A 12,402-nucleotide genomic window follows, 5' to 3' on the forward strand; every position below is an offset into this window, starting at 1 on the left:
TCGCGTGTCGCCCCACGCCGCTCCGTCTCCGTTCGCTGGACCACATCCAGAAGTGGTGAGAAGTCCACCGTGGCACGAGGTGGCACCGATCTCTCTCCCTCTCTCCCCCACGTTGCTGCTGTTTACCTGCTGCAGTTTGATGGCCGGCGGATTGGAATTGCCTCTTGAGCGGCAGCCAACGGATGGGGGTTCGGGCACATCCGTCGCGGAGACGGAGCGCTGGGATCAGCTGGCGTGCAGCAGCTGCGAGGATTGATTCGTCGCGTGGCCGTGAATGTTGGCGGCGGTGGCGGCTTGGGGAGGCCTTCATCCAGCAGTGGATTTATCATAGCTGCTGCTGCTGGTGGTGGTGATGGTGGTGATGGTGGTGGTGATGGTGGTGATGGTGGTGGTGATGTTATTGATCAACTGTGCTTCGTGAACTTGTTCAGAGAGGACACACAGAACACTCAGAGGAGGGCTGCACAACACAGACAGTGGGCGCCGCGGTGGCGAGATGTTAAATCTCTCGCCCGGTATGCAGGAGGTCGTTGGTTCGATCCCGATCCCGACCCTGACGCCTGCTGCTGTGCATTTGGAGTCTGCTTGTCTCTCTCCGATTTTCCCCTCCACATTTAGAATCAACGTCGGCAACGCGTTCAGAGGATTTGGCTGCTGCTCTAAAATCCCCACGCGACAATAAGCCTCTTCGTCGGGCTATCATTTGTGAGAGCCATGTCGCTTCTTTAAAAAAATGGGCCGCAATAGGTCAGCGGGCCGCCTTACCTGGTAAAATAACTAAATAAAACGTTTTATAGCTTTAGTTGAAACGAATCCTAACTGTGGACGCGAGCCAAGGCAGCGGTGCCCATCGCTTCATCGCCACTCGCGTCAAAGACCGTGCCCCGTTGTGTTGACGAAGAAGAAGATCTGAAGGGGCTGAGCCCCCTTCAGATCCACAGCCCCTCCCCCCGGCGCTACGGGGCTGAATGGCGATGATGAGGAAGATGATGAGTGGTGATGATGATGAGTGGTGAGTGGTGATGAGTGATGATGATGAGTGATGATGATGAGGTGTGATGATGAGTGGTGAGTGGTGATGAGTGATGATGATGAGTGATGATGATGAGGTGTGATGATGATGAGTGTGGTGATGAGTGTGATGATGAGTGTGATGATGAGTGTGATGATGAGTGTGATGATGAGTGTGATGATGAGTGTGATGATGAGTGTGATGATGAGTGTGATGATGATGAGTGTGATGATGAGTGTGATGATGATGATATGTAATGATGATGAGTGTGATGATGAGTGTGATGATGAGTGTGATGATGATGATGGGTGATGATGATGATGAGTGGTGATGATGATGAGTGGTGATGAGTGGTGATGATGATGAGTGGTGATGATGATGAGTGGTGATGATGAGGTGTGATGAGGTGTGATGATGATGATGTGTGATGATGATGATGGGTGATGATGATGATGAGTGGTGATGATGAGGTGTGATGATGATGAGTGGTGGTGATGATGAGTGGTGATGATGATCCCACTTAGGCGTAACTAAAAACTCGCGGGACAGGCTGCACAATTGAATTGTCACAGTCGAATACAATAATGAAGGCACAAATTACAAAAGCGTTATTTTATCAGTCTTATGCGGAAAGTTATCCTTAAAAAAAATCAGGGATCTGGCCTCGAGCTGATATTCGGGGCTCCCATATTTTGGGGCCCTACAATTGTTTCCGACTCTTCACTTGCTTAGCCCCAGTCCCCGATGAACGTCGTGATGATGATAATGATGATAGGCATTGCATTCACGGGAAAGCTTTGGCGTTAAGTTGAAATGCACTTTTGTAAAGTGCCGATGCTTAGATAATAACGGTATGTGGTGCACCCAGATCTTCTCGCATGAATCCGAGGACTTTCGGGTTACGTGGGGACCCTACACGGTTACGTTGTTTGCTTGTGACGACTGCTTCCCATCATTTTGTTATGCGCATCTTGAGTTCGAGCTGTATATATGTATTTGCAGTGTCCCTTTTTATTTGAATTCATGAATCCTGGTCTTCTTGAAAGCCACTTTGGTGGAAACCCTCCACATTGTGTCGCTCACTGAACTCTGACTGATGCCCCATGAAGACACAGCAACACCCAAATGTACTTCTCTCCCCCTTCACGTCGTCACTTGGTAACACCGCGACCTGATGATCTGCGTCGCCTCGACCCGCACACGCACGTCGCTGACAGCGGCATCGTCGTCGTTCGTCCTGTCTAGTGATGCGTCGCGTCTCAACCTTCGCCTCCACCACCACCACCACCACCCACCCACCACCACCACCACTACTACTACTTACCCTGTAAGTCGCTTTGATTTGCGTCGTTTCCATATTCGTCGTCGCACCTTTCGGGAACGTATCCCCCTCCCCCTACCCCCCCGACGTTAACCGGGGTATCACGGTGAAAGCAAACATTGCGTGGCACTGCGTGGCTCTTGACTGGCACGGCTCCAGCAAGGCGCGTGGTGCTGCTGGTGCTGCTGGTGCTGCTGGTGCTGCTGGTGCTGCTGCTGGTGCTGCTGGTGCTGCTGCTGTTCCTGCGTCAGTGCAACGGTCGGCGCTACGCTCCGCTACGTACCCGGCGACCCGAGTTCGATTCCCGCTCACGGCCAACACCGGCGACTATTATCTGAACTGGTCCTGGGCCTCCCCTAGGTCGACTCAGCCTCAAACGAGTACCTGGTGCGGTGTGTAAACCATGCCACTGGGGAGACAAAGGCGGCCGGGCATGGCGCTGGCCACCCCCATCCTTCGTGCGCCGTGCCGGCTTTCATAGGTGCTACTCGCTAACAGCACTTGCCCCTACAGTCTCTGTACCCCCCCGCGTGTGCGTCACTAAAGACCCCTGGTGGCCTTTGGTGCTGCCACTGACATGCCCCCCCCCCAACACACAAAGAGTGACACCCCCCCCCCCATCGTCATCGTGCTGCTGTCAAACCCCCAATGGGTTCACACGTGTGGCGGCCCCTCTCACTGACGGCGTCTTCCCAGCGACAGTGGCCCCCCTCTGAGAATTATCTAAGAACGCCGGCTTAGGCTATGCGGGGGATCTTTGTTTTTGTTGTTTGTTGTTGTTGTTGTCGCCACTGTTGGTGTCATTGCTTCTGTTGTGCCGTGCAGCGAGTGGTCCGCCAGGCGCGTGCACGAGCCACGCGCCTGGCTGACGGGCTTGATGAGCGCGCCGTGCGCTGCGTACGTGTGTGTGTACGTGTGTGTGTGTGTACGTGTGTGTGTGTACGTACGTGTGTGTGTACGTGTGTGTGTACGTGTGTGTGTGTACGTGTGTGTGTGTGTGTACGTGTGTGTGTGTACGTGTGTGTGTACGTGTGTGTGTACGTGTGTGTGTGTGTGTGTACGTGTGTGTGTACGTGTGTGTGTACGTGTGTGTACGTGTGTGTGTACGTGTGTGTGTACGTGTGTGTGTGTACGTGTGTGTGTGTACGTGTGTGTACGTGTGTGTGTGTACGTGTGTGTACGTGTGTGTGTACGTGTGTGTGTACGTGTGTACGTGTGTGTGTGTACGTTTGTGTGTACGGTGTGTGTACGTGTGTGTGTACGTGTGTGTACGTGTGTGTGTGTGTACGTGTGTGTACGTGTGTGTGTGTACGTGTGTGTACGTGTGTGTGTGTGTACGTGTGTGTGTACGTGTGTGGTGTGTACGTGTGTGTGTGTGTGTACGTGTGTGTGTGTACGTGTGTGTGTACGCGTGTCTGTGTGTGTACGTGTGTGTGTGTGTACGTGTGTGTGTACGTGTGTGTGTGTGTACGTGTGTGTGTACGTGTGTGTGTGTGTACGTGTGTGTACGTGTGTGTGTGTGTACGTGTGTGTGTGTACGTGTGTGTGTACGCGTGTCTGTGTGTGTACGTGTGTGTGTGTACGTGTGGTGTGTGTACGTGTGTGTGTGTACGTGTGTGTACGTGTGTGTGTACGTGTGTGTACGTGTGTGTGTACGTGTGTGTGTACGTGTGTACGTGTGTGTGTACGTGTGTGTGTACGTTGTACGTGTGTGTGGTGTGTACGTGTGTGTGTACGTGTGTGTACGGTGTGTACGTGTGTGTACGTGTGTGTGTGTACGTGTGTGTGTACGTGTGTGTACGTGTGTGGTGTGTGTACGTGTGTGTGTGTGGTGTGTGTGGTGTGTGTACGTGTGTACGTGTGTGTGTGTACGTGTGTGTGTACGCGTGTGTGTGTGTGTACGTGTGTGTGTGTGTACGTGTGTGTGTACGTGTGTGTGTGCGTGTGTGTGTGTGTACGTGTGTGTGTACGTGTGTGTGTGTGTACGTGTGTGTGCGTGTGTGTGTGTGTACGTGTGTGTGTACGTGTGTACGTACGTGTGTGTGTACGTGTGTGTACGTGTGTGTGTGTACGTGTGTGTGTACGAGTGTGTGTGTACGTGTGTGTGTACATGTGTGTGTGTACGTGTGTGTATACGTGTGTGTGTACATGTGTGTGTGTACGTGCGCGTGTGTACGTGTGTGTACGTGTGTGCGTGTACGTGTGTCTACAAGGTGTTTTACTATTTAATATTTAACTATTAAATATTTTACTATTCACAGTTTACTCTTCAATATTTTACTATTCACTATTGTATTATTCACTATTCATTATTTTATTATTTCACTATTCAATGTTTTAATTACCTATTTTATTATTTAATACTTTACTCTTCACTCTTCCACTATGAATTAATTTACTATTCACTATTTTTATTTAACCAGGTAAGGCCCACTGAGCGATATAGCTCTTTATTCAGAAGCGACTCTGGCTATCACAAATAATAGCCCAACGAAGTGGCTTCCCACCACCACCATCATCATCATCGTGGAGATGTACAGCAGCAGCCAAACACTCTCCACGCGCGGCGGTGATGTTGTTGATTCTAAACGTGGAGGGGAAAAACCGGAGGACCCGGAGAAAAATCCAGCAGGTGTCAAGGTCGGGATCGAACCCACGACCTGCTCAGTTGAACACGTAGAATTTTGCGACAAATATCCATAGAGGGGGGTGGGTTAGATCGCGTAAATATAAAAACGTGTCGTTTAACCCGCCATCACCCGACGCAGCCAATGAGCAAAGTTTGCCACGCAAACAGAAACACCCCAATGAACAAGACCACGACCTGCTGCGTACCGGGAGAGGTCGTTCACATCTCCCGGTGCCCCTCCGCGTGCGTGACCCCCACGCCGCGTGCGTGACCCCCACGCCGCGTGCGTGACCCCCACGCCGCGTGCGTGACCCCCACGCCGCGTGCGTGACCCCCACGCCGCCCAGGGGGCCGCGAGCCGCCACGGACGACAGGCGGCCACAGGTGGGCAGGCGGGCGGGCGGGCGGGCGGGCGGGCAGTGCCACGGGGAACAGGGGGCGGCCGTGTTGTCTCTCTGTTGTGGGTCCGTCGCCGCGGAACGAGCGGCACGCCGCGCCGGAGCCACCCGGCACTCGTGACGCGTTCCTCCCTCGAGGGAGGGTTCTTTGTGTTTGTTTGTTGTTTTGGTTTCCGTTTCGTATTCCCGAGTCGTCTTATCTTTGGCCTTTTTTTTCGTTGGTTTGCCGTTGCACCGGCTGGCTTGCCACGGTGGCACATCGAGTGCCGCTGTTTTCCCGGCGGTCCCGGTTGACGCGTGGCGTGCAATGGCCCCGTCCTGGCGTCTTCCCATTGTTCGGACGCCTCCGATTTGCACGGTTGGCCGCGCACGGTGCGAAAGAAGTTCAACGTTAAGTGTGTACATTGAGGCCAATGAGGTGTGGAACGTACACCGCTTCTTCAGATGTGGACGCATAGAAGTAAAGTACAACGACGATATTGTTGCTGCTGCTGCTGCTACCACGGGCCCATCGCGTAGCCCCGCAAGCCCGATGGCAACCCTTGCTGGCGCACCATCACCCGTCCCAGCCCTCGAGGTGTGGGGCATGCCAGGAGATTCGCCTGCCCCAACCAACACTCATCGCTTTCCAAGCCGCGGGATCAGTGGCGTAACGAGCAGCGTGGGGGCATGCAGGGGGGGGCCCTAAACCCCCCATCCCCTGGCGGACAAAGTTACGAGTTGGGGGCCCCCCTTGACAGCCACCATGAGATTTGTTTGAAACAAAAGTGTCAAAGAACAACACTTGTTTAAAACACGGTTTAAATTATTTTTTACGGAAATTCTTTCATTAATGTCCCACGTTTAATATGCAATTAGAACGGCAATCGTTGGCTTCCGCAAATTGCGCATCGCGGGTTTGTTTCTCAGGTCATCACCACCACCACAGTGAACCACAGACACGCTCAGAAACCAAAGACACGCTTAGAGACCCACAAGAATACGGGGTAAACCGTGTGGGTTGACACGGTTTGCATTTGCGCATCAACTCTCCGCATCTGCTGCTGCTGCCATGGTTTGTGTGCGGCTGCGGTGTCGAGGTTCCTGCTGCCCGTGAGCTGACGGTGGAAGCCAGTGGGGGCAGAGCTTCTGACACGCGATACGGAGGAGCCAAGTTACAGATTCGGAATGATCTGAACCGCACTGGGACCACACGCGATGCTCTCCATCTTTGTCCGATCGATCACTCGGACACGAAAAGGTATCCGGTCAAATTTTGATGGTGACCTTGGCCGATGTCAACTGCTGCTGCTGCTGCAGCGTCCGGCTCCCGTCTGCCCTTGAGGTCTTCCCTGCGGCTTCTCATCTGTCGACGTCCCACCGCAATGCGTTGAGTGACGTGCGTCTCTCCTAAGCTAAGCTCCCCCCCGCCCCGAACACGTGTGTGTGTGTGTGTGTATGCACAACTTCTTTCACGCCGTACTTAGCCAACCGTGCTAATCGGAGGTGCGTCCCATGCACCACCCCATACGTCAGCAGTGCTTTCTTGCCACGCTCCATCCACCTATTCCCAACGTGGACTTTGTAAGAATGCAACGTTCCATTCCGAATATGTTGCATCACAGCGGATTCGCATGGCCCCCCGCAGCCACGACAGCAGTGTTCTGCACTCACTTTCGCCGATAAGAGACCATCAGTGATGGGGGCCGCCACTCGTTTGAAACCTTTGGGGGTTTGGCAGCAACACGATGATGGAAGGGGTTGTGAACCTGATCGGCTCACAAGTGACGACATCACATGTTTCTCCCCTCTATTTGAGACCAAACCAGGAGGAGGATTTCTCCACAACTCTGTGGCTGTCGCCTGATGATGCTGGTTGTTGTAATTACCGGCGAGACGTCACGGTACTCGAATGGTAAATGTTGTAGTGGCTTTACTCTCCAACACGCGAGGTGGTGTCGAGCTAGTAACGAATTGGCCACGTTTGGTTTCCGTGACAAACCTCACTAATTCCCTGTCAGGTGGTGGCAGGTTTAACGACATTTATATTTAAGCGATCTAACCCAAAAACCTCTATTATGGGTACTATTGGTCACGAATGCCGACTACGACTACTATCACTGCGTGTTCAACTTATGATGGGGAGTGTTTGCACATTGGCGAATATTGCCAGGGGCCGCACGTCACGGGGCCGCACTGAAGGCCACCAGGTGCCTCCAGCCAGTGGCCCCGCGGGCTCTGCAGTGAAGACCACTCGGGCCAGAGGCTTTAGCATGAACCACTCCGGAACACGATACCCATCGGGCTTTTGAAGAATCGCCGCCTGATCGTAAATCCCGAACAGTGATTCGCGTGTTGCTCACAACTCCCCTCGCACGATGCACGCCAACCACAACCTCCCCGGTGGCTCACGTCTCTCCAGTGGCGACGTTGACAGCGCACGAAGTAATCACTTGAGGCCGAGTCGACCTAGAGGCCGCCACTCACACGTCGGCGGGCGAGGGGAGTTCTGCGGTGTTTGATGAAGTACTGGCGGCGAATCCGGGCCGCGTGGATAGAAAATAGAAAATACAATTTTTGGGCCGAAACTCGAGGGGCCAAGCTGCTCTTTGCCATCAATTGTCAGTCCTTTTGGTCTCCTGCATCTCGGATTTTAAAAAAATATTTCCATGAACGACCTGCCAGTTTTTATTTTCTGGGAGTCAAAATCATCTCTCGTCTACGTCACAGATTCTGATGCAAAATCATTCGGCTCGGGGGATTTTCTTTACATAAAACTCACCACCACCATCGTCGTGTTACGGAGGGCCACCTCTGCCAAAGTGACAACACGTTTGCCCAGCGTTCGCTCCCCTCTGTGCGCGAGAAACATTCCCCGCAGCTCTGAGCTGACGGGGGGATTCTGTTGCTGGCAGTGACGGCGGGGAACAGGTGGGGTTCCGGTGTCGTCTTTGCATGTGTGTGGTGAGTGGTGTCTGTGCATGTGTCTGTGCGTGTGTCTGTGTGTGTGCATGTCTGTGTGTGTGCGCATGTGTCTGTGTGTGCATGTGTGGTGTGTCTGTGCGTGTCTGTGTGTGTCTGTGCATGTGTCTGTGTGTCTGTGTGTGTGTGTCTGTGTGTGTGCATATGTGTGGTGTGTCTGTACATGTGTCTGTCTGTGTGGGGAGCAGTGGCGTAGCGGTTAGCACGCTGCGCTACGAACCTGGAGACTCGAGTTCAATTCCCGCTCACGTGCCAACACCAGTAGTGATTATCTGAACCGATCCTGGGCCCTCCCCTAGGTCGCCTCAGCTGCAAATGAGTACCTGGCGCAGTGTGTGAACATCGCCACTCGGGAGACAAAGGTGTGGTACTGGCCACCCACTCCCGCACGTGCTGTTTCGGCCTTCATAGGTGCTCGATAACAGCACGTGCCCCAACAGTCTGTGAAGGCTACACGGGGAGCTTTTGTGTTTGTTCCCTGCGTCTCTGTGCGCGCGTGTCTGTGTGTGTGTGGGGGTTAGCGCTACGCTGTGCTGTGAACCCGGCGAGCCGAGTTCAATTCCCGCTCACGGCCACCAAGACCAGTGAGGATTATGTGAAAATACCACTCCAGTCACGTCGAAATATCATGATCAGGACATCGGCCATGACCTATCCACTGCTGAATGAAGGCCTCCTCCTCCAGGCGCTGCCATCTCTCACGGCAGTGTAACAACCCACCCAGACACCTGAACGGATTTCATCGCTTCATTCCCCTCGGACGCGTTTCACTCCTTGGCAGAGAAAAGTCGTCTTTTAACACAAAATACTTCTCCGTAAGAACAAACACAACGATTACAATAAACAGATAAAGTGTTGTTGAGCAGACATCTTTCTTTTTATTTCTGAAAACCTTTCGAGAATGCACGTGTAATTGTCTTCAGCCGAGGACAGAATACCCATCCTGTATGCAACACTCCCAGGGTGCACAGCTCATTAACGGCAACTATATTTACCCCAACGAAATATCATACCAGAGGCAACGAAGGCACGCCAAACTAAAGCAACGGTAAACAACAGTGAAGAGCAAATTAAGCCACACACACGGAGGCAAATGTCATCAAGTCCATTAAATATTTGGTAGGTATGCACTCCAACAGCACTATTAGGAATACATTGCTGAGAAAAAACGTAGGGAATTCATCAAAGTCAAAAATGTGGAGGCCGATATCTCTGCTATGACCGAGCAGGTCATTAACGTAGACAAAGGCTGCCTGATAACAAAAAGAAATATCTGTGTTTAATATTTCCACCACATTAAGTGAAAATCTTCAACGGAAAAAAATCAGCTCTGCGACACCAATACCGACTCAGCTGTCATAGTACGAAAGAGGTCACCACTGATATGAAATTCAAACAGCTAGCTCAAATAAAAAATAAATCTCTTTTTCGGTTCACTTATTCCATGAATGGCAGCCTTCACACCACAGTATTCTAACAAGACGGCGATTGTGGCGGTTGCGAACGCGACGGCTGCAACACCAACACATCCATTCCCTTTGAAGCCGTGTGTGCAAATTCTCTGTAGGTCGGCAAAGTAAAAGGGTGCGCAACTCTGCTGTTACTGGGTTTGAGAAAAACAAATGCAGTTGGGTCTGAGAAAGTTTCACAACAACGCCATGAAAACATCAGCTGTGCGTCCGCACCCCCCCCCCCCTCTCTGGCCATTCTCTGTAAGACTTCGAGGTAAAACACTAGGCCCCAAGGGGATGGACTCGGCCCACGGTCCATCTGGAGTGAATAAAACAAAGTGACCCCCCCTCTGCGTGAGAGAGGTCAACATCGATCGTCGCATCAATAGATCGGACCCTGTCATAGTGATAGGAACTTCCACCACCGGCCAAGGGGCTGGCCAGCAGAGACGAGCGAGGAGACGCCGACTTCAACGGCTGGGGCTCGCATTCAATTTCATTGCTGTGGCCATCTTTAGTTTAGCGATCGTAAATATTTAACGTGGTCACAATTAACCAGGTTGGTTGTGTCCGCATTCCCTTTCAACATTCAACAAATTAAAGCTGTTTATAAAAATGCTTGTATACTTGCAGTACTCTATAGCAAAAAATGCAGGAATGTTCAACATCTCAGAACGGATCTTTAAAAAAAGTACATTTTACATGTCATACATTCATTACCTCTAAGTAGGGGTTCGGGAAGGAATGCGGAACAGAATTATAGACTGAAAAAAATGATTCGACATTTCAGGCACATGACTGGGGGAAGAAGAACAGAATGTGGAATAAAAATGAATATTTCGTGAACTAACAATCAAGGGGAAAGAATGATCAATGGCACGACAATAGATTTGATATAACAGTGGAATAAAACATACATTTCAATAGTTTTTATTTATTACAAACACAATCTAGGAATGTTCCGAACATTGCCAATGTATATAGATTCTTAAAATGTCAAACCTAGATAGATTTTTCTTCTTCAAAATGACTTGATAGCATTAAAACACACGTCGTTTAAACGTGGCGATGTACTATGGCGTACATCGAATATTCCAAAATCCAAACAAGTTGCTCATTATACCCACTACCAGGACTGTCTTGGCTGAGTGGCATTTCTCCGTAGCTGCACCAGGCATTTGGAACTCTCTCTCTTCCACTGCATGTACGCAGCAGCATCCAAGCACCTTCAAGCAGCAGCTCAAGGCTCACCTGTCCAGGTTCTCACCGAAGAAAAATAAAAACACATCTGGCTTCGATCCGGGTGATCTCTCTAAACCTTCACCGCATCTCCCATTCTCTCTGCGAAAGTCCTTGGAACGGGCTGCAGCGCAACGCATTGACACTCATTTGACATCTGACGACCTTCTGAAGCATTTTCAATCGGACTTCCGGGCGGGCAACAGTAAGGAGATGTAATTGGTTCGGGTAGTGAATGACCTCCAGTCGGCTGACAAGGGGGCTCAATGATACACGAGTCCTTCTAGACATAAGTGCTGCATTTGACTCCATCGATCACCAAATTTTCCTCCACCGCCATGAAAACCTTCATGGAAATTTCTGGCTCAAGCCTGATTTTGCTTCAATTCTTTCTAACAACCAGAACCCAATGTGTCTCGCAAAGTGGCTTCACACCAACCATTGAACCAGTCCTGTATGGTGTCGCACAGGCCACCGTCCTTGGACCCCCGATTTTCAATATTTACCAAACATCTCTGGGTTCACTGCTTTAGCACTGATGTATCGTTGTTACGCAGACAAGACAGATACATTTTCTCCTACCTCCTCTTCCCCTGATCCACTACAGACTCACAACTCACCATTTCTCTATCATTGATAAAGTCAGAAAATAATTGAACATTGCATCCGATTAGCGAAATATGCGCATGTTATAAATTGTGATGAATGCATATAGTGCAAATTATACGGTTGCCAATTAAAATAAGTGAATTGATGATTTCAAAACACTCGCGCTAAAGGTGCCTTTGTTGTGGCTTGGAACTTGACAGGTGTTGATGGCCAACACACTTGCACTGTTTTTTCACGATTAACTTTCATCAATAATCCATAGCGAGTTATACAACTGCCAAAGAGTGTAATAAACTTCTGATACTTCCAATTGATATACTCTCATGCCATTTATAATGCCTACGCAGTACAACTTTGCTAATGCTCCATATTGAAGGCGCAAATCAGAACATGACCGGAAACACATACGGCTATAACGAGTTCCTTTCTAAATCCTGTGATGTAATTATCGACACGGAGAAGCCGGTGGAGTGGAGGCTCTTCAGCAGGTCGGTGGCTCGTCAAGAGCGACGAGACACAAAGCACAGAGGCCGCAACGCGCTTACAAGTGACATGAAACCTGCTGCCATTGAGCCACAAATGTCACATGGCACAAAGTGCATTAAGTGAGCCACACGGTTCGATTTAAATGGTGATCTACATTTGTAGGCTCGTGCCACGACTCTTGTGCCGGCCAAAGAGGACCCCAATGCCACCCAATGGCGCGAGACGTGGTGGGGAAACGGTGGAGTCCAAAACGAGAACAGGACCGAAGAACAGATGAAGGTACAGCCCCGGTTTCA

The sequence above is a fragment of the Lethenteron reissneri genome, chromosome 3 (genome assembly GCF_015708825.2).
Source record: "Lethenteron reissneri isolate LAM-NWPU_2019-01 chromosome 3, ASM1570882v1, whole genome shotgun sequence".
Classification (NCBI taxonomy): Eukaryota; Metazoa; Chordata; class Hyperoartia; order Petromyzontiformes; family Petromyzontidae; genus Lethenteron; species Lethenteron reissneri.